Here is a 25,648-nt window from a genome sequence, read left to right as displayed (position 1 = left end):
TAATTTGCTTATGTATTGGCACCTATTCCTTTTGTGACCAGCTAAGTTTCAGCCAGTAATGTTCCAGAATTTCACTGGCTTTCATAAAGGTTATAGTTTTGGTGATGGGAGCCATGAAATGAGTGCAGTGTGGCAGAATCAAATGTTCAGTCGTTGACTCCATTTTGTTTACATTTATGAAAATAACTTTAGTGTTGATGATTTTTTGTTATCTTGACCAACAGTTTGGTCTTTCAAATACCTGCAGTACAGTATTTCTTCTGTTTGGTTTTGCATATATTGTGCTTTCTTTTCCAGGGTGTGGTGCAAGAATTTCCTATGCTGCTTCAATGCCACGATGTTCATCCGGAAAGCACTGGTGACAGCCTAGGAGCTGCTTCTCAACACATTCATCATGGTGAGCAACACCTTGTGTGTTGTTCCTGAAAGTTTTGCAGATCCACCTTTGGGTGCATGCTGCTTTTCTTGACATGCTGCTTACAGAGCACAAAAGTTTGATGTTCATGATGAATCATTCGATATGCGACACTAAATATTTTCTTTGTCCGGTGCAAGAAATTGACCTGCATTTGCATTTTTAGGCTATTCTTCACTGAGGATCCTGTCGTGGTCCTTAGCAGCACATTATTGAGCACATATGGCCTTTTTGTTGCCTAAAAGCAGCCATAGGGAGCTGTGGTGTTGAGGTATGTTAGATATTCTAAAGAAATGAGACAGCAGATACGAAGCATGCAAGAAATGTGTGCATTTCTCAGAATTAATGTGCGCTGAAGCTTAAATGCACTTTTTGCCAAGTCACAAAGTGTAAAGAACCAAAGAGCCATCACGTGCAAAGCTGACATCATCCTTGTAGGTGGGCAGTTCAGAGGGGTAGAGTTTATCCTAGTGATGCAAGTAGATCACAGTATTCCATTGCAGTCAACTTCAATGGTTTTGGTCATGAAATTGCTGATCAGTGAATTCTGAGAAAACTCTGTAAAAGCCATTCCTTCTCCGTATTGGTTGCCACTGCAAGCATCATGTAGATTGGAGGATTTAATGTTGGTGCTGCCAGTAATGTTTATGCTGGGTGATTCCGAGAGAGATCAAACTGCCTAATGATTTTATGTTTTGAATTTATTTTGTTTTAGATATATTATGCATGAAGTGCTGAGTATGCCAAGGGCGCAGTTATTTTTTTCTAACGTTACTATTAAGGGAGAAAAAAGAAAATGAACGTTATGCTACAGGCAGACTTTTCACACATCGCTCTGTTCAGATTTTGATATGATGAAAACAAGTGGAGTCATTTAAACCATGCTTAGTACATTTTGTGCAGTCAAACTACAGGTAGCAAGGAGTAAGTTAGCCATTTTTCCACCATTCTAAGGAAGTTGCAGCTTCTAAGGAAAAAAATTCAAAAAGTAGAGTTATATGTGAAATTAGGCCATGTTTATGAACTATTTTCTGCACGACTAGAAGGCATACATTCTTGAAACTTTCCGAACTAATAGGCACTTGTGCAATAAGCAAGCTCATTACCTTAACCTATTATACATCAAGAGGAAGCGTAAAAATACTTTTTAGGCCCAATATTGAATTTTTGATTGTATGAGTTCTTTCCTAATTTTGCTCAAGATTCTACAAATAATGACAGTGCAAATAATGGAGTACAAATTCGTGTACTCCACCCACTCCCCTCTGTAATGTTCTTACCTTGAGGGTAACAATAAATAAATAATTAAATGGTCAAGATGCAGGCAAGAAATTGTATGAAAAAGCATGTTGCATTTTTTATTCCTATCAAGCTACGAGAGCCTAAACATGTCACTTCTCCAATATTGGCAATAGCAGCTCAATGAAGGTTGTGAAGCAGCTGCTACTCTGCCCGCAGCTGAAATAAATTTGCGAAATACTATTCGATACATAGCTCAAGCCCTGAGTAGATAAGCAAAATGTTATTTCTTTTTATGCGCTGCGCATGCACAGAACTTTGACTTCCAAAAGGAAACTGCATGAAAGCAAAGCATATCCATAAAACAGCTTCAATAAGGGAATGGAGACATTTTTGTGGTTGAATTTTCCTATCAATGAACTGGCATCATAAATGGGCCAGGATATGGATTAAAAATGCTTCGTAAATGGAGGCGTTTGCTCTCTTTCGATGGTAGAGGTTCAACTCAACTTGTGATTATTCTTCCCGCTTGTTATTCTTGTAATTGAATGTATCACCCCTGCTTTGGATCTGTAATTGTGCTCTTGAATTCCGTTGATAATTTAAGTGTGCTTGTTTTGGGCTTCTTTAAACCAGTCCATGTGTGTTCTGTCGCTGACTGCCAATTTCAGAGCTTCTTGAGCACCTGTCAATCTATCTGTAGCAGCTTTTATCCCTTGAGCATTTCCAGGATGTAACTTTTTGTCTTGTAGAATTAAAGAATTTAATTGAAGATAAAAGTGAGCTGAGGTGTATGAAGATGACGAACTGCAGAAACCTAGACGGAAGTGCAAAACGATGTCAAAATTATTTTATTTCCATTGTGGGTCAAAGATGAATCGGCATCTTGATACGTTGCGAACAAACCTTCATGTGCATGAATGTATTCTTGCAACCAGTTGCAAGTCTTCACACTCACCTTTTTTCTGGTCAAGTGATTGATGAAGTTTGTCCCCAAGCTCAGGGACCATTTGCATGCTCTTCAGCCTCTCTGAAAAGATACCATTTCAGCGGCCGATTGTATCATGTTCGTGCTGCCTGCTCCCTGGTTGCTAAGGGATGACTGGTGTTTTACTAATCCGCAAATGCCATTGCAGTTTTTCCCATCTCCTGTTGCAGAGAACAGCACTTTATGGATGCGCAGCTGTTTGGCCACACTTTGTGCAATTGATATTTGTATCGAAATTCTTTGCAGCCTTGTTGCTCAGACATGCGACATGACCTTAAAGAAGGTTTTTGTTTTGGCACGCGTGCATTTTGCATAGCACGAGGCGGACATGTGCGACGTCATGGGTCAGATAAGAGTTCTTTTACTTGAGGCACGTTTTAGATCCTATATGTAATCCTGAAAGATCAGCATATATAAAATGCTTTGTTCTTTAAAGTGGCAATGTGCGCCAGTCATTGTGCAAAAGGCCTACAGGTGGAGCAGGCAGTCACCGGAATTAGTGTTAACAGTGTTAACAACTTGGTCTGCTACAGTGGGCGGTTAGCCTATGATGCCGGTTGGGAACTGTATTCGACTCAGGTTGTCCAGGCTGTCGGGTTTTCTCAGCTGTATCTATGACCGAATGTAGCGTAGAAAGTAGCATGTATGAATACACAAGGCACTATTCCAATTCGAAGTAATACACAGCTATATCAGTACATGTTAGGATGTGGAAGGGGTTGCATCAGTGCACACATTTCTCATGATAATTTAAAGTATTTTCACCTTGGATACATCTTATTTACTTATTTAGTCTATACAGGGGGGGGGGGGGGGGGGGGGGGGGGGCAGCCTTGGTAGGCCCAGGCAGGACGGGAATACAATGCAATACAAAACAAGGTAACATTCAGCATACAACTTAAAAGATAAACAAACTAATGACAACGCGGGCATGATTCAACACAGACACAAAAAATAAGCAAATTGAACACAGTTTATCGCCAGAACTGAGCATATACAACATTGAAAAGTATTTATAAATAACTGGAAACGCTTTCAGGGGTTAACAGTGCACTCAAAGAAAGCTGGTTCCATTCTGTTATTGTGCGTGGAAAATAAAAATATTTAAACATTTTGGTTCTGGCAAAATAAGGTGTTAAGGACTGGGTGTGACGATGTCTCGCTGATCGCGTCACTAGTGGTTTTATGTAAGGGTCCGGGTTCATTGATAACTTGTTATTTTTCAGCAAAAATAAATTTTAATTGCAAAAGCTTTTTTCGAGTGTTTATACTCCGTTTCATACATCAGGTGCAACACAGCGAAAGCTACGCATGTAGTCCACAAGAAAAAAAACAGGAGGCGTATCACTACGCGCTCGTTCTGTAGGTGAGTGGTTCCTGCTGAAACGGGCTCTATTCCGAGCATACACGTTTGCAATAACATGCTTCGCACGCTTAAACATCTTCACAGAGCGGATCTTATAGAAAAAATGCGCACTAAAGGACCATTTTCTGAAAAAGAGATGCGCAGCGCGGAGGGCACAGCCAGCGCCATCTGGTGGCACAGCTGGCAAGGTTGCAGGGCAGCAAAACGCGGCACGAACAAAAACGACATAAAAAAACAGAAATTAGCCGAATCCGTCCTTTTCTCCCTAAAAAAGGTGCTTTTTATGAAGTTGATGGCAAATGTAAAACGTATTAAGCTTGCAGACAAAGCAACTATTATTTTCTCTCGTCAAGTTCAGTTCAGGCGTTCAGTCGTGTCCGACTCTTCGTGACCCTATGGATCATGTCACGCTACGCTTTCCGGTCTCTCACTATCTTCTTAACATCACATAGCTTCATCTGCAATGCCTCGAGAATGCCATCTAACCATCGCGTTCGCTGCCTACCCCTTCTCCGGCGACCCTCAACCTTTCCCAGCATCAAATCTTTCTCCAGCGACTCCTCTCTTCTCATCAGATGACCAAAGTAGCTGAGCTTTAACTTTAGAATTTGACCCTCCAATGAGCAGTCAGGGTTTATGGTCGACAATATCGACTGATTTGATCTTCTGGCAGTCCAAGGAACTCTTAAGAGTCTTCGCCAGCACCACAATTCAAACACGTCAATTCTTCGGCGGTCAGCCTTCTTCACAGTCCAACTCTCGCATCCATACATCACAACTGGAAAGACCATAGCACGGGTTATACGGATCTTGGTTGGCAGACTAATGTCTCTGCTCTTTACTAGGCGGTCAAGGCTAACCATTGCTCTCTTTCCCAGAAGCAGGCGTCTCCTAATTTCATGGCTGCAGTCTCCTTCCGAGGTAATCTTGGCGCCCAAGAACAGAAAATCTGTCACAGCTTCCACTTCTTGTCCATTGATGCTCCAGGACTTGATAGGGCAAGACGCCATGATCTTCGTCTTTTTAATGTTCAGTTTAAGCCCAAACTTCTCACTCTCTTCTTGTACGCGCATCAGAAGTCTCTTGAGATCCAATTCACTTTCTGCCATTAAAGTGCTATTTTTTATCGCGGATGCGGAGAGCGCGAACAAGAGCTGTAGCTTTGGTAGTGTTGCACTTGATGTATGAAACGGAGTATAGTGTTCGTATGCCGTTATTTTCATTAAAGTTGTAAGGGAATCGGTAGTGCGGAATAAAAGTTAATGCAAACGCTCAGAAATCGCATATTCCCATTTCTGTTTGGGATACCGCAGCTACTAAAACATATGCCGCCGCAGAGTGCTTCATATAGCAGAATGCAGTTTGAACAGACCACTCTATGCCTACTATGCCTTCTGTATTCACGATAGAGTTGTGTGAGTACGTTTTTTTTTTTTTTTTTTTTTTTTGCTTTTAAAGCTCTGTCGCGATGTCTCAATGGTAAGGGCGCTCGACTGCTGATTTCGAGAACGAGGAATTCAATCACAACAGTTTCGAAAGGCGCTCCTCTGCTGTGGGATTTGACTGCACAATAAACAATCCCATGTGGTAAATGTGGTGTTAATAATGAAAAAAAAAACACGACCAATCAAAACCAGCCTCTGCAATCATCAGTCATAGCCGATGCCGCTTTCGTGTATTAAACCTGGGCCAATATGCATTTTTCATTTTTTTTTTTTTTTTGTTGTTGTTAAAGGCTCCTGTGCATCCGTAAAAGTTTTAGTGAGCACATTTTGCTTTAGAGAAATGCTCGAATGTTTGGTAAACATATTCCCTGCACCTAATTGTTACCCTAAATATTACATAATACACCTAGATCAATGTACTTTAGTGGTAGCCTATTATATTCATTATAATCCCTTTTCGTCCAAGTGCTGTCTTCCGAGCAAACGCATCGTTTCTGTCAAGGGGAGTAAAACAGCTTCATGCGGGCTTAAATATCAGTGTTTAGTTCGGAAATAAATACATCTTTATAATCGCATGATAAGATGACCTCCATTTCTTTCGGAATAGTTTCATATCCGGCATCTGTTTTGGAAGCAACCCTAATATTTTACTTCGCATAAGATTTAGTCACTGCTAAATAATTAGTGACAAAGAAATTTTCAGCCTGTAAAATTGCTTCCCAGAACATGACAGTGTCCATGCACAGTTTATAACGATGTTTTCGCAGTGAGTAATTCGTAGCTTGCGCATTAACTATTAATATAAAGAGCGCGAACACAAAGACAAAGGACAAGATAAAAGAAAGCCACAGTACAAGCGCTGACTCACAACTTGTCCTTTGTCTTCGTGTTCGCGCTCTTTATATTAATAAGGAATAAGTACCAACTCGCCCAACAAAGTATCTTGGTTGCGCATTAATGTTACCGAAAATTAATCGCTGATTATTGTGAATTCTGTCAAGTGTGTAAAAGTTCTCTCACACGGTGAAATTTATTGGCATTGCAAAACAAAATAATTACAGTACTAATTTACCATTATATATTAACATGACACACATCAGAAATCCCTTATACTTCCCTCGGTTTCAGGAAATCATTTACAGTTAGTGGCGCATGCAGTAATACATTATCACATTCTATGACAGTGGCCGCAAAAAGCATCTTGGCAAATTCAATCCACTCACCGCTCTACACTGAGCAGTCAGCTTTCCTGTGCGGCGCGGTTTCCTGTATAGTGTCGGCATGATCTCATTTGCGGGGAATACTTGTGCGTGGTTGTCTGGGCCAGAGTTTATGTGCACTCAGTCTAAAGCAACTCGCCATGCAGTGTGCTGCCAGTGCTACATTTAACCTGCATCAAGTACGATATAATGAACCAGCTTTCTCAATTCAATCAAAGGTACTGCAGGTATCTGCATGGGCTTGACACTAAATTCGCCGGTCTCACTCGCATGAGAGACGCGCAAACGGTTTAAAAGTCGATAAGAAAAACAAAGCTGTCATTAGGCAGGCCCAAGCATTAGGGACGTGAGCGCGCTACAGCGCCAGAAACGTGAAAAGTAAATCTAGAAGTCTGGTGGCTGCGTGCATTGTTTTCCTAAAATCCGCTCTTCTTCTGCTGCATTGGCGAAATCCTTGGATTTTTTTCTGCAATATTGCAGAAATACTGCAGAAGACAAGTTTTCGTCGCCAACAAACCCACCGTAAACTCGGAAGCAGACCTACACTGCGTGCGTTTCTGCAAGCACCGCCGGCTGCCGATCCACACTACCAGAGTGACGGTGGCGCCACCTCTAGGTCGATCTCGCGGCGAATACGACCCTTTCGCCAGTCATCAGGAAGGTTGGTCGAAGAAATGGACGTTCGGAAAATAAGGACTAAGAACTTTGATAACATTTCAGCGTAACTGAAGTGCAATTTACATTAAGTGTAGTAGAAAAAAGATCAGGGATTACTTTCTCTTTTAAAGCACTGGCGTCCTCATCTTCATCTTCCTTAATGCCAAAATAACTAAGTTTGAGCGCCTACTGTGATCCTCCATTTCTGTAAGCTTCATCTGGAGAAAGTTGACTTCCTTTTCCAGGATGTCCACTACTGCTGCTCGTTTTTCCAGTTTCGTATACCTGAGATTCCTATTGGAAATAAGTTTTCTCATCTCCGCTTGCCCAGTCCTGAGTGCAGCTATCTCATCTGTCAGTTTATTTGGTCTTAGCAGCAGTTATGACCCTAAATCTACTGCCCATAAAGCGATCAAAAGCTGTCTCTGTTGGTTGAATATGAAAAGAGAACAATATACTGTAAAGTATGTTATATGGCCTTTGATATGGCCTACTCTTCCACTCCGAATGCATAGTAGACGTTTCAAAAATACATTGCCTCTTAAATTGTTTATTATATTGTGATGTTCACGGTTTTTATTAAGAAAGGACGGCAAGACAAGTACACAATAACACAAGAACACTTTTCTCTTCATCAATTATTATGGCCTGTTCCCTCCGCTGTTGTCTTCATTTGGCGACAGCAGCACCACTTCATCGCGCTTAAGTCACCGATTGGCGCTGCCTAATAAAAATTTATTACAACGTCCACAGATGAAAAATATTTTTCATTGTAATAAAGACAATTTAAAGCAAGGGGCGCGGTATCAGGTGTTTCACGACCACAGTTAATGTGCTTTGCAAATGCTGAAGAAATGACAAGTTTGAGCTCTCATAACTTGTTAGGAACAAAATAATACAACATTGCCTTTTCATAATGCTTCTTGCCTACGTCTTGAGCATTGTTGGTAGGCCTAAATCACGGCACTAGTTTACGTCATATCAAAATCCAGGCACAGTGATGTGTGTGAAAATTCTCCTTGTGGCATGCAATCGTTTGCATATTTTTATCCTTTCATATTAACATAAAAAATAATTGCTGTATTGACATTTTGAGCACTATGTGCAAAATATATCCATAAACAAAATAAATAAAAAATATCAAATAATTAGGCAGTTTGATCTCTAGTGGAATCACCCTGCTACATCCTACAGGCTCCCACTGTGTGGAGGATCAAACACTTTACAAGAAAATTCGGACTGAACAAAGAAGTTTGATGCCAAACATGGATCGGCAGAACGGGAAGGCGAATGAATTGTGTTGAAGGAAAGCATAGGTAAGGGTGAGATGGCAGGTGAAGATGGGATTGGGAATTGGAACCTGAGTCCTACCCCTGAGCCATATGCAGGCCCGTGTATTGGGCTTGGTTAAAGCAGGACTTTGTAGAATATCTGTGACACGTGGTCTTCCAGATAATGGGACAGCTTACAATTGCATGCTGACGAGTATATCCATGATTATAGATGCAATGACCTCTGAGATCACCAAATCACGGCAGATTTCAACCAATAACCTTATTAATTATCTGTTTGCTTGGAAGCACTCAATTATGAACATATAGCAAAATATGTAGTGGCATGATATTTAACTGACTGAGGAAATTATCTCTATCTTTGAAACAGTGGTATGTGTACACATGCTGGCTTAGGGCGAGTGTACCTAAAAGAGAATTCGCAAGAGCAGCTGCGGACAAGAACCAAAAACTCCCAAAAAATGCACCAGAGTCGCTTTTTTATTTAAGAATTCATAATTTGCTTATGTAGTTGAGATTATGGAAATATATTACAGCATTGGTTTCTTGCTTGTATTAGCTCAGAAATTTGGGAAAGAACAAGCTACTTTCGAAGGCGGCTTTCTTTCACAGGATTAAGTTGCAATGGGTAATACTGAAAATAAAGTATACTTATTTGATGCAATACACTTAATACATAGTATTCAAACCATGTGTGGTAGATCTCAAAGCAGGGTGTTGCACAAACCCCAACTTGTCAATCCTTGTACCACGTAGTTGCCGTTGCTTTGATCATCATCTGAAGTAGTAGCCAGCTAAAAACAGATATTCACTGTCAGAAACAAATTCAAAATCCTTAGCAATGCTTCTGCCCCGCCGGGGTGGTGCAGTGGTAAGACGCCCGACTACTGTCCGGAGCTCCCGGGTTCGAACCCGACCTCAGCGGCTGCCTTTCGATGGAGGCGAAACGAAGTGGCGTCCGTGTGCTTTGCGATGTCGGCGCACGTTAAAGATCCCCAGGTGGTCAAAATTACTCCATAGCCCTCCACTACGGCTCCCCTTTCTCTCTTTCCACTTTCACTCCCACCTTCATCCCTTCTTTTACGGCATGGTTCAGGTGTCCACAGAGTAAGTGTGACAGATACTGCACCTTTCTCTTCCTGTGAACCAATTATTATTATTATTATTAGCAATGCTTCTGTCGGACCTGCTCCTAGAAGCACTTCTTTTTCTTGAAACAATGCAGCTACAAGGACTCCTCATGTGTACAACAGCCAGCATAAAAAAGTCTTTACGACTGTTGTTTAATAAGCCTGGCAACAGCGATTGCGAAATGAATTTTGTAAGGCTTAAAACATCTAAGAAATATTCAAAATGCATCTTCCTTTTTTTTTTAAAAGACAGTTACTGCTATCCACGATTAAAAACTGCAACCAGTGTAATTAAATATGACTCGACTAACTGGTCGCACTCATTGGTGCAGGCAAATGTGATCTTTCGGCGATTTTGGTACAAACTGCCATGACAAGTACAGTTAGGGGTGGCAGTTAAACAGTTGATGTTGCCATTTCATACCCTTATGTTGGATATCAAGTGCACCGAAGCCTTTTATTCTGTGAAACCTTGATTTCAAATGCAGTGCTAATGTTTTTTGAAAAGAAAATTTCTGAACATTTTGATATTTCAATGACATCGTGTTCCTTGGAGTTCTGTATCCAGATAAGTTCACCTTAGGAGTATGATGCTGTAGTGTTAAAATGAGTCTGAAGTTGCTTAGGCGGGGATGTCTTGGTGTGCCCTGTTTGGGCTTAACAAACTGGTTTTTAATCCCTTTCATTTTGTCCGTTTGCAGCAAGATGCCTCAGTGGTGTAGGGGCAGTGTGTCTGAGTTGCAAGCAAAGGATCAGAGGTTACACTGCAAACATTGACTGCCCATTTTTCTTTTGACATGCTGTTTTGATCTCTCAAGTAATCTGAACTTCTGGTAGTATGTCGTGCATTCGTAGCTTCTGGGAACAGCATTAAATGAAGGCTGCTGTAGCGGGGCTGAAAAACATGTTTGCATTGGTTGATGCTCAAAGCTTTTCTGCCAGTCTTAGCTCTAAGCTCAAGTTTTGAATGTCACACTGGCAAGCCAGTGGCGACTTGCATGAATGGTGGCTACTTGTGGTGCAACGTCCTGTTGTGGACATCCTATCTCGTCGTGTGTTGGTGTGAGGACTGGCATGCCTCAAGCATGCTTGCTTGTGCCGAACGAGGTGATTTCCAAGGGCTCTATTGAACACAGGGGGTATGGTAATACTGGTCATTAGCACTGAACTTCAAAAAGATGGGTAAAGTTATGTACCCAAGACATGCCCCCCCCCCCCCCTTCCCTAAAAAATATGAATGGGGGGGTGGGAGGCAAGTGGTCTTCAAGTCTGGACATGGCGTGAATCGGATGTTTTCCTCAATTTGCTGCACCTGTTCTGCAGTCGACAAAATTAACTGAACTCTGATTCATGATTTGTTCACAAAAAAATGTATTATGGGTATTCCAAATTATAACTTTGGTAACACTTTTATGCATTACTGGCACACATTAAAGAAGCATAAGTGTGGGGCTGTGACGTTTTGCTACATCTACAGCTTCGAAATTTCAATGCATGTTGGTAAGAATTCAGTGTTAACAAATGTGCAGCTATTCTTGTCCTCAGAATTGTACATAATATAATAATGCTTCCCTATAGTATTCACTGAACGGAATTTCTACTCTGCTGGGATTTGTTTCACTAAATCTTGCTTTGCATTGAGTACGATGGTGTTAAGGGTTAAAGGTTCTGCAAAAGTTAATATGGAGCTTCATCTATGGAATGGTTTTTGAATTGATATTTCATTGTATATTGTTCGAGTTGTTGGAACCTTTTCCGCTGAGTGCTCGGACACTGTGTTATCTATTGCCATTCTTCCTCAACTGTATATCATGCTACATTTGCCGTTCACCACAGAATTTAAGCTTCGTTTGAGCAAAGGCATTGAGAAATGATCTTAACAGGGAAAATTGCTTTTCCAGTTCTACCTACAGAGCGCTGCTAAAGGGGCGAGTTTCTGGCCTAGTTTCCATGGCATGCCTGTAACATTGTTGGCTCCAACCACACACAGGTTATCAAAGGAAAAGTTTATTTCGACATCAACATTTGCGTGCAAGATGTCGAGGATTGACGAGCATCTGTTGCCAAAGCTGCAGTCTCGGATAGACAACTGTCAACTGTGTGTCAGAAGTTGTTAAGGTAGGTTGACTTTTTTAAAACAGAATGTCTTGTTTATGGGTGTTGCTAAGAGACAGCTGCCTACAACATTTTCCAGTAGATCGTTGCTTGAAATTATAGTTTGGCAAATATATATAAACATGCCATTGCCAGGTTACTGGAAAGGAGGAATCCAGAAGTACTTTTTAAAAAGGTTGTTGTAAAGAAATAAGGTCGTGCTTCTTTCCGATCAAAGCTGTCCATAAGACGAGTTGTCCATAATATGCAAAGAAAAGTATTTATAAAAACATGCTATAATTATGATCTGCTTTTGTTGACAGCGATGGGCGCTTAAGTTGAAGCTATTCATAACTTGGGAAACTACGAGCCTAATATCCCAGACACCTTTAATCTTGAAATAAACTGTAGTTGCACTTAACGCATCTAGTGGTGTAGATATGCCTTATGACATCCTGTGAATAAAAGAGTTTCTACTACAGCTGCTCACATTCCACGAACTGCTGCTACATGATCCAGCACCCATTTGGCTATAAGCTGCTTAACTTGTCTTTCTGCTCTGCACAAGCTGCAGATAGGATTTTCTTCGCAGCTCTTCATGCAAAGTGGAAAATGACAGTGTGCATCGGCTATCGAGGCAAATTTGCTCTGTAAACATGAAACCAGGAAAGAAAAGGGACGTTACTTAGTGATTTGCACTGCCCAATTTCATTCAAGTGGTATGCACTCAAAGTGCAAAATCAAATAGCAGAATGAAACAGAGAATTGGCTCTCATTTTTGTCCATATAAAATGCGACAAAACTACATGGGCCCTAATAGGGTCTGTGCATTTTTTCCTTGTCTATTGTCCGAACAGCGAGCTTTCATGTTAACGAGGCAGAAACACGTGAAATAGGTTTGGTTTTCAGAAATATTGTCCATAATACAAGTCTATCATTAACAAGGCACGATTGTATTGGTAGTTTGAAGAGGTGGTCTGCTGTCTGCAGTGACTGTTATTGCAAACTTTGGTACTGAACTGAATGGTGAGATGTGTGAAAACCTCACATTATTAATGCTCATCATAGTTTATTCAGTCTATTATTGTCAATTTATAAAGTCAAGCATTTTATGACATTAGAGAAACCTGGCACACATTTTTGCAAATTTCTTGTAGGCCTTTCAAAATGAAGAAAAAATGATTACCACAAATATTTAACACTGCATTCTGCACCCTTCCGCAATGGATGAATAATTCGGATTCTTGACTATCCTCGGGCAGACCCAGGATCAATCCTGGCTGCGAGGCCGCATTTTAATGGGGGCAACATAAAAGGCTCCTGTGGGCTGTGCAATGTCAGGCCAAGCAGAGAACCCAATGCGGTCGCAATTATGGGGAGCGCTTTATTATGGCGTCTCTGATTCCCTGAGCCACTTTGGGACACAGAACCGTGCAAAATGTTTACATATACCTTTTGTGAAACAAGAATGAATGCACAAACATGAGAAAAGCACAGAATCATTATAGAATCATAATGTTCGATGGCACCCAAAAGAAATTATGTTAAAAGTGTTTTTCTTTTTGCAAGATTCATTATATGTATAGTCATTTAAGCATCAAAAGCAGGCTGCATTGTATTAGCCATGTTTCAAATGGAGCACCTATGGTGGGACATCTTTTTATACACACTGCTGCGTTTAGAAACTTTAGCATTGGATACTCTAAGGTATCTTTTGAAAGAACACCTTAATTTTTCAGATGTCATTTCTTAGCTCTGTACACCCTTATTGTGCCCCAATTTTACTGCCCTTTACGTTTCCTGCGTGGGAGCAGGTTTGGAAGAGCATTGTTGAAGAAACAGCAGCTGTCTTCATGCTTGTATGCCAGAGTCTGAGTCTGTGTTGCTGACTGCTTCCCTGCAGAAATGTGCTACCTGTCAGGACAGCTGGAAATGAAGCAGCTGATGCAATAAAAGACAACTTGCAAAGTTTGGTTCCACAGCAACTAATTTTTGAGTGAGGTGTTTTTTAGACCACTGGCACTCCTGAAGAGCAGCAGCCTTGTCACGACAAATGTCATGATTTTACTGCAGTACAAATTTCATATTACACGAAAATCGTGACAAATGTCATGTATCTTTTTTTTGACAGGGTGTGGTGCAAAGGAGGCATTGCATTGAAGACTCACTGCTGTATGGCAAGCATTAGCAAAACCTGTAAAGAAGGTGCGCTTTATACACCCAAAAATACAGTAGTTCTGGATGTAGTTCATAATGCACACATTATTGCATACTTAAGATGTGCTGAAATCTAGCTCTTTGGTGAGATTTCCCATTCACAGATGTGCAATGTAAGAATGCCCAAGAAATCTGTACATGTAAAATACTATAATTCAGGTGGTCAGATTTCTGCAGATATGTTTCTTTGGTAGCAGGGACATATTTCATAAAATATACCCCCCCTTTGTGGGTAGGGTAGCTTGGGTTATATGATGACATATTTCTGAAAAAGTGAGAATAGGACTGATAAGGATACATGTGAAGCTGCAATCAAAATGAGAGGCACTACAATTGAGGACTTTCTTGGCTCAAGCTTATTGCATTTTTTCAAGATTAAGTTTCTAGTTTGGTATTCTCAATTTCCAATGTGTCCCTAGTTAGCTGTTTTCAAAGAATAAGTGGGAAATGCACTTTGAAAGTAAGAGAGCAATAGCTGAGATTTCGTAGTTTTTTAACCTTTTGAATATTGTGCTGAAAAAAAGCTCTTCAGATAAAAAGCTTTCTCAAATAGATGCGTGCTTAAGTGTGCATTTCGTTGTTATTACTGGACGTTTTGCATATCTAATAATTTAAGGTTTGAGAATGCTGTCATTCTTAAATATGTATTGAGTATAAACATCAGGAAATAAATGCTTTCTAATGTGTAAATTTGTTCTCTCGGAGAGGGGAATCTGGGGAAGTAGGTACTTAGCTAAATGCAACTAATAAAAATTGCGATTTAACTACAGAAGAAGCAGATAAAACAATTTTGTGATGTGTTGTTACTTTGGAATAATGAGGAGGACATTGCAGCATACAAACATGGATTGTGTGAGCTTGGATTTTCATGTTTTTATGCCTCTGAATTATGGAAGCCCTCCATGGCATATATGGCTGGAGTTGCTGTGTGAGTTTGTCATGTCAACGATTTAGTGAAGTTGCCAAGGGTGGGATGTAAGTTTGCACTCAGATCCTCAACATTCCATTCTTTTTTTCAAAGTATAGAAAAGGTCTTTGCACTTAAAGTTAGCTTCCTAGGATTTATTTTTTTTGCTAATTATTGATGCACAATAATTGTTGCATGAGATGGAGAGAAAGCTATGACTTAATTTGCTGTATTTGTGCAATTGATTAGAAAAAAAAAGGGGCACTTAGTTGAGCTCAGAAACAGTCAACATTAATGCCTCTGTTTCTGTATTTAAAAATGCATTAGCTCTCTCTTCATTGGCTGCCTTCGATCTGAGGTATGTGAGAGGCATTCTGTGGAATGCAGGAAGTGTAATCAAACTGAAACGGTTCCTATTATTTTCTTCCAGTGCAGCATCTGTGCGTAGCAATGGATGTCCCTGGGATGAGTGCCTGTGCCTGCTTGCTGCCACCCAGAGGAGCAAACTCTATACCTGGCTGTGCACTGCATTGCAGTCCTTCTTGACCTTGCCACAAAGCAATGCAGGCTTCAGTGGATTCCAAGGCAAGTGCTTTATTCTTGGGCATTTGTAGGCGTTGCTAATGGTGTACTTTGGAGCGTGTGTCAGCTTGTTCTCCACTTAGAGCGAAGTCAAGGTGCCACCAAAGCGGTCGTAAAATATTTTTGGCCAGCTTGGCTCATGTCATCTTTGTGTAAAACAGATAAAAGGCCTAAAAAAGAATGAACTCTTAAATAAAACAACTTTATGGCCTGGCTAGTTTACTTTATATGAGGTGGTTATTTCCACCGCTTGCACTCCTCGCAAAATACTGTGCTGTTTATTTATCAACTAATAGTCAAAGTGCACGACTCACATAAAGCCTCCTTTTTTATAAACGCTCGCTGAGCTGTTTGTAATTTGATATCAAGTACAGTCTCCCCTTGACCCAGATTTCTCTCTCGCTCACTGGCAGAAGCTGGACATCAGCGCTTGCACCGGGGTATCCCAAGTCTGACAGTGTCTGCTGGAGACTGTTACTTGCCGATGCCGCTGCTACCTCCCCCTCGCTGCTGTCAGATTCATCTCTAAAGATGACACTTATGCAGATGCTGTCTACGAAACAATGAAAGTAAAGAGGCTCGGCAAGCTACTATTGTATTATGGGTAGTGTGCCTTTCATGCTACTCATGCCTTCGTGGGCAAAAAACCTGCTACCAACCCATCAAAAACAGTGTTGGTGCACTCACAGTCTGTTTCGTATAGCAGTCATTCTCCTTCTTCGATTGTATGAAATCTGCTATCTTCAAGGACGGGGACCACTTCCCACTCCATGTCATTCTCATCAACACACTTGTCGTCTGGTGTCGTCGGCTAGACACTTCGTGCACGATGTGAACCAAGTTCGCTGGGCATGCAAAGAACTTGTGGCTCAAAAGGCCTACATGATGTGAAATTGAGGATGGCATTGCAGGCAAGAAAGTGCAGCAAAATCCAGGAGACCTCATGCCAGAGAAGGGTGTTGGGTGCAGGCATGCACTGCCACAATGGTGTCCCAACCTGGAAAGCACCAAGTGCTACTCTAACCATGCTGAGTTTGCCATGAAAAGAAACAACTGCAAGCATTCCTGACTGTGACATCCAAAAAGAAATCTCGCCAGCTATTTTCACTCTGTCATTTTTGGGTTGGATACACTGTACAGTATATGCATGAACACAACCAATGTGGACAAAAGATTAGAAGCAAAGATTACCAGGCATTTGGTCAGAATGTGTCCTCGCTGAGTCATTTTTGTCGTTGGAATAACTACCGCATATTGATGTGCTAGCGGATGATAGAGCAGATAGGTGGCGCCAAAAAAAAACGAACATAGCGCGGCAGTATTGTTGCCTCCCCTTTTCTCTCTAACTGGTATTTGTGCCATAAATGCATTAGTACACTGGCAATGCATCAACTTAGTCTTCAGTCATCTGTTTTGAGTAAATAGTCTCACAGTCATGACTTGATTCGTACTGCCTTTATGTGCACCTTTACTAATGCATCTTTTCAAAGTATTTTTTTCCCTACCAGTATAAAGTCAAACCTGGATATATATCGCACTCGAAGGGGATTGCGATATAGTTTCATATATCCATAATTAGATATCCAGAAATTGGCTTGAGACACCGCTTGCAATTGTGAAAAATAACATTTTTGCCGTATAATCGGCCCACTGGCACAATGAACCCACCCTCCATTTTTGCTGCCGAAAATTTAAAAGAAAACCGTTACTCAGTGGCGCACTCCTTTGTTTCGGCCGTCGCATCCACATGTCATTTATTACAGTGAAAGCTCGTTAATTCACAACTCGTTAATTCGAAATTTTTGATAATTCGAAATAGTCATCGTGGTCCGGTCCGCAGTGCATAGAAGTCTATGCGCGTAACAGCTCGTTAATTCACTCAAAAATTGGCGCCGCCACCCATAATTCGAACTGCGCGCCGCCAAGCGGCGCTGTTAAAAACCATCGTTGGAAGCTTTCACGGCAGAGCGATAGATGGCACAACCATCGGGGCGCCGCTAGGGTGCTGGAACAAGTACTAAACGGTCTTTCCTGCCGCGACTCCTTCGAGGAACGACGTTTTAGTGTTATCGACCACGGTTTCGTGTTGCATTTCGTGAGCCCTCGTTTTGCACGCCGCTTGTTGTGAGCTTGTGTCCGTGAGATGTGTTCGCGTGGGAAATACTGTGCCAAGACGGTGAAGGAGAAAGTGGCTATTTTACGCGAGGTGGATGAACAGAAGGCCAGCAAAGTGGAAATCGCGAAAAAGCACGGGATTCCACCAAGCACGTTGTCGACGTACGTCCGAAATAGGAATGCCATCGAGGATGCCTATGAAGCCGAAGATTTCGCCAGCAACAGAAAAAGGCTTCGGTTAGCCAAGTATCCGGAAATTGAGACCGCTGTGATCACGTGGGTGAAAGAAATGAGAAGCGCTGACATTCCACTGAGCGGCCCAATTATCATGGCGAAGGCGGCCGATTTCGCCCTGCGCTTGAATGTGGAAGATTTTGTCGCCTCCGAAGGATGGTTTCACCGCTTTAAAGAGAGACATAATCTTGTCTTCCGGGTGTTGTCTGGAGAAGCCAAAGAAGTGGATGCTGAAACTTGTGCCACGTGGCGAAGCGGTGCTCTGCAACAGTACTTAGAAAGCTACTCGGCACATGATATATTCAATGCTGATGAGACGGCTTTGTTTTATAAGCTCCAGCCCGACAGAACAGTAACATTTAAAGGGGACAGCTGCGCTGGCGGCAAGCGAAGCAAAGAGCGGATTACTGTTCTGGTCGCCGCTAATATGACCGGGACGGAGAAGGTCCCTCTTTTTGTTGTCGGCAAGACACATAAGCCTAGATGTTTCAAGAACATTAGGACGCTGCCGACGGAATACTCCGCCAACAGCAAGGCGTGGATGACGGGCGAATTGTTTAAAAAATGGCTCTTGAAATTCGATCGGAGGATGGAGCTAGGGAAGCGTCAAGTTCTCCTCATTGTGGATAACTGCTCGGCACACAGTCTACGCCGAGCTGAAAGCCACAAGGCTCGTCTTTTTGCCCGCCAACACAACTGCGGCCTTGCAGCCGATGGATCAGGGGGTAATCAGAAACATCAAATGTTTCTATAGGCGCCACATGATCGAGCGCATCACTTTGTGCACTGGAAACCAGAAGACCAGCACCATCACATTGCTCACAGCAATGCACATGTTGGTGCGTGCATGGGAGCAGGTTACGCCGTCCACAATTGCAAACTGCTTCCACCACTGTGGCTTTGCTGCCGGAAGTATGAAAGAAAGTGGAGACGATGAGAGTCCGGAGCCTCTGCCTGCGGCTGTGCGTGCTGTGCGGCAGGACGTCAGTTTTGATGATTACGTTGGAGTAGACAGCGATGCAGCAGTGTGCAGTGCCCTAAGTGATGAGGACATTGTCGCTGAAATTGTTGGGGAGCAGTCTGTCCCAGAAGAGGCAGAAGACGACGACGACGACGAGGAGCAAGAGCCCGTGCGTCCATCCGCGGCAGAAGTTATGGGAGCGCTGAATGTCGCGCGCCTTTTCTTCAGCTTTGAAGAGGGGGAAGAAGACTCCCTGCGTCGCATTCGCTTGCTAGAAGACCGAGTGAGTACGGTAGCCCTCAGAGAGAAGAAGCAGAAGATGATAACAGACTTTTTTTGCTAAATAAATGTTTTTCGTGCCCTCCGGGCATCAAACGCCTTCATTTTTGCTCACTTTCATTAGTTCGAATTTTGGTTAATTCGAACTGGCCTGGCGGCCCCGTGGAATTTGAATTAACGAGCTTTTACTGTAGTAGCGTGAAAAGATGATGCACAGCGATAACGTCAGGGCGTGTTTATCTTCTGACTATACTTTTGATAGCTCCTGCAGTGGCTGGGAGAAAGCTTGGTAGAGTGCCCATGATTCCTTGATTGCACAAGCCCAGGTTCGTTTTACCACATCACGCTTGGAGTAGGTGTAGACTACCGCAACAAAATCATTGGAAAGCATGGTAGCTGCAAATGCTGTTTGAAGTGACTAATGCTAAAAACCGCTGTTGAGATCGCACTTGATCCTGTTGTTTCGTAGATTCATACATGAATGGATTGACGACTCTTGAAAAAAAAAAAAAAATATGCTGCTTCATAATGTCTGCAGCAGTCATAGCTTACGCTATGCCACACGTTCAGCACGATGACAAGGATAGGCGACTCTCTCTGAGAGAGATCTGATGCTTCCTAACGTCCGCAGGTACCATTGCTTGTGGTGTTCTTCACGCTCATCACCACGACGACAAGGATAGATGACTCTTGCAAAAAAAAAAAATCTGCTTCCTAACGTTCGTTGCCGCAATAGCTTACTCTGCGGCGCACATTCAGCACGATGGCAAGAATTGACTTAAAAAAAAAAAAAAAACCACACGAAGAACTGTTGCTTCTTAATGACTGCAGCCGCCATAGCATAACTACGCCCCACGCTCAGCACTACGGCAAGAATAGATTACTCTCGGCTGATGCAAAAAAAGAAAAAATATGCTGCGTCCTAATATCTGTTGCTACCATAGCTAACTCTATGTCGTGCGTTCAGCACGACGCCAGGAATGGACTCTCGCAACAACAAAAACAATACAAAAAATCAAAACAAATTTGTCGCTTCTTAACGCCCGCAGCCGTCATAGCTTAAGCTACGCTGCACGTTCAGCACGACACAAGATGCGCATTGCACGTCACCTGCTGCGAGAGTAGGTTCACAACACACACTAGAGAAAGCGTCCGACGTTCCATCTGCCACGGGCTGAGCTTGTCGGCGCATGCGTAGTGCGTGCTGCTGAGAATGAAGACTGGGAAAGAAAGAGGAAGGGTACATCCTTGCTCTTCACTCCGTTGCGTCGTTTCCCTTCCTCCGAAAACCTATGCTTCATTGGCTGCGTCTGCTCCATGCCGGCTGCTTCAAAATCTGTTTCGTCTCGTTCCTTCACATGCATGGCTTGGTAACGTCACGCACTGGCGGGCAGCAAACGATCACCCTAGAGGCACATACCTTTGAGGAAAGGGCACGGTGTTGCTCTAGACCAGCCGTCGTCAAACTATTCTCTTTCATTTCTTCCTCACGTAGCCTGAGAACGTCGTGCGACAAACGGCCGAGGGTGATGTGATATTCTTTGGGAAAGGTGCACCTTCCAATGTGTGGTGCGGAGTTCGATTTATTGAACGACCGGAGCAAATGGAGTTAGCGTGAAAGGTTAGCATGAAACAGGCTCAGCATGGCAGAATTCCTGGATGTTGAATTTTATAACATCCGAATGGCAAGATTGTAAAAATTCTCCGCAGTAGTGTCCTAGTGGTACGATCATCCACTTCGCTTGCAGAAGGTCCGTGGTTCAATCCCCAGAGTCACCAGCTACCCAGCTGAGGTACAGTTGAGTGCAAGCTTTCCCATGGCAGGTGCTTGACTTGACTGTGTTGAAGTGCTTGGTAAATGAGCTTTGTTCTCACCTTGAGTAACAGAATAAATACCTTGTGCCATGGCGCTCTTTGGCCAAAGCTGCCTTTTTGACTTAAGAATTCATTATTGCCAAGAATAAAGACAACCGTGAGAGAGCAAAGCAGGTTTTCCTGTTCAAAATATCGGTTTCAACCCAGTTAGCTTAGCCCTTGTCGACATTGTGTCATTGTAGCGAATGAATTAAACCTGATCAGTATTTTTAAACAGGAAAAATTTAATGGAAAACTGTTCATCTCAAATGTCTTAATTTTGAAAAATGTGGCTGTTGACTGTGATCCACTTTTGAGTTAACACTTGCCTTCCTTAAAACTGTCAGTCACCATATCTTGGTGCAAGGTGAGAGCAGTACTCTTACTAGGTGCTGCAGAATGCAGTCCAGATCAGAGTTATCATTAGCAGGGAACAAACTTTGCAAACATCCATGTGTCAATGGCATTGGCAAAAGTAAATAAATATGTCTTCACATCTTTTTTAGATGCTTTGCCTTGTAAACCTGACCCCTCCCCCCCCCCCCCCCTTTCCGTCCTGATAACCTGCCCCTTATGCACTCCGAAAAATTAGGTGGGGCTTAGCTGTAGTTAATCCCTGTAGGTTTCGAAAGTAATACAGTAGAACTCGGATACTATATCGAACTCGAAGGGGATTGCGAAATACTTCGATCTATAGATAATTCGATATACAGAAATCGGCCTGGGACGGCACTTACGATGCGAAAAAACGATACCGTATTTGTCGCGTAATCAATCCACTCGCATAATGAACCCACACTCCACTTTTGCACCAGAGAATTTGGAAAACAAAGAAAAAAGAAGAGTTAAGGCTAGCTCGCTCACAAGCGATTGAGCTATCTCAGCGACGAGCGGCAGCGACAGAGCGAAAAATTTCCAACTTGTTGGAATTGCTTCCCTCTCGCCGCTCGAGCCACCGCGGCAGCTCAAAACAAGGTTTCTGTGTCGCCGCGGCGAGGCGTTTTCGCTTGCATGTCGATGGCGCGAGTCACTCCGTTTCAGTGGTCTCATCCACAGCTCGTTTCTTGGCAGCGTGCCAAGATGCTGCGCAGCGATAACGTCGCGGCGTGTTTATCTTTTGATAGCTCCTGCAGTGGCGGGGAGCGAACTTACAGCTGATTGCACAAGCCTGGTTCGATTTATCACGCCGCGCTTGGGGCGGGCGTAGTCCACTGCCACAAAATAATTGGAAAGCGTGATAGCTAAATGCTGTTGGAAGCGAAAAATGCTAAAAGCCGGTGTCATGATCGCAGCAGACCGCATGCTTTCGTTGACTCATACATGCAAGAAACGACTCCCGCAAAAAAAAAGAAAAAAAAAGAAAAAAAAAAAAGACTGCCACTTTTTACCTTCCCGCAGCCGCCATATCTTACGCTACGCCACACATACAGTACAACGATAAGAATGAACGACTCTCGCAAAAAGAAAAAGAGACGGAGAGATAGAGAGAGAGAGAGAGAGATCTGCCGCTGATTGGCACCATAGGCATGTAGCTGCGCTGGGCAGAGGGTTTGCAACACGCTCTGGAGAAAGCGTGTTATGTCTGAAAAGGGGCTGAGCTGGCTTGGCGCATGCGTAGCGCGTGCTATTGATAACGAAGGCCGGAAGAGAGGAAGGGGAGAGATAGCTCGGCAAAGGAATGGTCACACCCTTGCGCTTCGCTATATTGCATTTTTCCCCTCTCGTTCCCACCCGCTCTCCCTAGTTCATTCACGCACACGGCTTGAAAACGTCACGTACGTGCTGGCACGCGGGAAACAATAACGCAGATGAGCGCGCCTTTGAGGAATGGGCGCGGCGCTGCCCTAGGCCACCCTAGACCAGCCGTCGTCGAACTGTCCCCTCTCATTCCTTCCGCGCGTGGCTTGAGAACGTCACGTGGCAAACGGCCGAGGGTAATGCGATCGTCTTTGGGGAAGGCACACTTTCCAGTGCGTGGTGCGGAGTTCTATATATCGAACGACCGGTGAAATTGAGTTCGATATATGATGCGGCTTTCCTATACTTTTACATGGGATTTTCAAGGGGATATTCCGCGAGTTCGATATAACCAAAATTCGATATATCAGGGTTCGATATATCTGGGTTTGACTGTAATAGCATGGCTATGCTATAGTTTAGCTCGTAATGTAGCCAGTTGTGGTGTACCATGTTCACTGTACGATTAACACAGGACACACATTGGAGTAGGATACATGAGCTCACTTACCACTGTCAAGCAGTCTTTATTCAATAGGCGATTACACGCCGAGCACACACTTCCGAAAGGGTTATTCGTCAATCGTCTATGAAATTCACGAGTAGCCGAGTCAAATTGACTAACTCTTCGCGCATACTCTGAACATCGTTGCTCTTCCCAGTCCCCCGTTGACACGGTCAAACCAGCCTTCACAAGTGACACTTCGAGTCTCTCTTTCAAACATACAGCTCGTTCTTGCAACGTCTCTTCTGCATGCCATTTCTCCGGGTCTTGTTAGTATAATCTCAATATAACAGACCTCGATAGTGTTCAGGGTTTTGGTCTGTTTTAAGAGAAGTCTGTAGAATCCAAATACTGTTACAACAGACTTTGGTCTATAACTACGCATGAGTCTGTTATAAACAAAAGAATCTACAAGCAATGCCTGCCGACAACATATGCTTTAATCATTACTCAGCACTTCTGAAAGAAGTTAATCAACTTTGACTGAACTGAGTAGGTAATGGCTTTTGACACTATTTGTGCCTCCAATAGCACAAGGCGATTTACTTCTTCAGGTGCAGCATTTTGCTTGAAGTATGATTTCAGGCCTTGGATGTGCTCGAGTGCTTCGGAGGTGGTAACCTTTTTAGGGACAGTGTCACCTTCGTCCTCTTCATCATCCTGTTCTTGGCCAATGGCAGGCATTTTCCTGACTTGGGTAACAATCTCGTCATCTGTGAGCTGTTCTGTGCTGATCAATTCAGCATCCACATCCGCATACTCTGTAAAGTCTTGTGTGCCAAATGCTTCTTGCACAGCTGCCCATAGTGCTGCGTCCGGCAGGTCTGGATCCTCTGTTAAAGGTGCTGGTGGCTCATTGTTGCTCAAAATAAATCCAGCTTTACGGAGGCAATTCTTTATAACATTTGCATCCATTTGGTTCCACAATGCTGAAATTACCTGTACGGCAAATTTCGTCTATCACAGACTCCCTCTTCTGCTGCATGTCATAGAGCAGGCGCTCTGCGAGCCGAGTGCGGTACCTTGCCTTCAGGGAATGAATAACACCCTGGTCTATTGGCTGTGCTTTGGAAGTTGTGCCAGGAGGAAAATATAACACTTTGGTGGCCTGCAGATCGGGTACTTGCATATGGCTCGAGCAGTTATCAAGGAACAGCAGCACATTCCTCTTCTCTTTCCTCATCTTGCTATCAAAATTGAGCAGCCACTTGTTGAAGATGTCCTTTGTCATCCAGGCGCTCTTATTTGACTCCCAGTCTACAGGAATGTGCACTTTGCGCAAGCACAATGGCCTTTTAGATTTTCCTATGACGAGGAGCTTTACTTTTTCGCTCCCATCCATGTTGCAGCAAAGAAGAATGCTCACACGTTCTTTGGATTGCTTCCCTCCGTGACACGAATCTGCAGAGAAAGCGAGCGTCTTTCCCGGTCTCAACTTGTAGAAAAGTCCGCTTTCATCAGCGTTGAAAATGTCCCGCGGAGCGTAGCCTTCAAGCAGACCCGGCAGCGAATGGTCTTTCCAGTCCGCCACCACACTGTTGTCGACGCTCTCCGACTCGCCAGAAATGCACTTAAAGGTGATTCCGTGCCATGATTTGAACCGGTTTAGCCATCCTTCACTGCATTTGAACTCCTTGTAGTCTAGAACAACGGCTAGTTGTTCCGCCCGTTTCCGTAGCAGAAAACCATTCACTGGTATGTTTCGAGAACAGGCGTCCCATAGCCATACCAGCAAGGACTCTTCAACGTCCGGATACGAAGCCTCGCGGAATCGGAACCGCTTTGGTTGCAGATCGCCGGTCACTTGTTTGGTCAGGATCGCATCCTTGTTCTTGACGATCGTGTGGACGGTCTGTTTCGATAGGCCAAAAGCCTCTGCGACGTCCGACTGCTTCTTCCCCTTTTCAACTTGTTCGATAATTTGAAGCTGTTCTTTTAGAGATATTTGCTTCTGTGGTGTTGACTTAGAAGGCCCTGCGCTCACCGAATCGTCCGTATACATTCTGTCCACACGCGTTAGCCAAGGTAGATGTAGATCCTTGCGTTAGCCGTCACACACGTGGGCACTGGGCAGGTAAGGCTAAACAGAAAAAAACCGCTGCAAAAGTCTACGGCACATTTGCGTGATACGAAACTAATACGAAACGACCCTGTTTATGGGCTCTCTGCTAAAATAAAATAACTGCGATAGTGATTCGAATTATTTGCTGTACTCTGTCCAGAAAGCAGAATTTAATCTCTAAAAGGTCGTCAAAAAGCTCTATGGAAAAATCTACTCCGTTTCTGGCTTTCCGAACTGTGCAACAACGCTGGACTGCTGGACGGCAGCATGGGCAGTGGCTAGCATGGGCTAGGGCGCAAAGCGTAGTTAGTAAAGCTCCTCAATAAAGTCTCTGTTCGGTTTACTGTTT

At 43.2% G+C, this 25,648-nt stretch overlaps 1 long non-coding RNA gene across 1 annotated transcript; it reads left to right on the top strand.

The window, feature by feature from the left end:
• Window positions 1–295: 295 nt before the first annotated feature.
• LOC146183122 (uncharacterized) lies at window positions 296–15,550 on the top strand. Its single transcript, XR_014708467.1, has 3 exons — window positions 296–397; window positions 11,743–11,870; window positions 15,401–15,550. It is a non-coding gene; the product is annotated as an uncharacterized LOC146183122 (long non-coding RNA).
• The last annotated feature ends 10,098 nt before the right edge of the window (window positions 15,551–25,648 follow it).

Source organism: Amblyomma maculatum, chromosome 7, assembly GCF_055883805.1.
Source record: "Amblyomma maculatum isolate TAMU_Amacu chromosome 7, ASM5588380v1, whole genome shotgun sequence".
In the NCBI taxonomy this organism is placed as follows: Eukaryota; Metazoa; Arthropoda; class Arachnida; order Ixodida; family Ixodidae; genus Amblyomma; species Amblyomma maculatum.
Note: the sequence above shows the minus strand (reverse complement) of the source record. Positions and strands in the feature narration are given on the sequence as shown.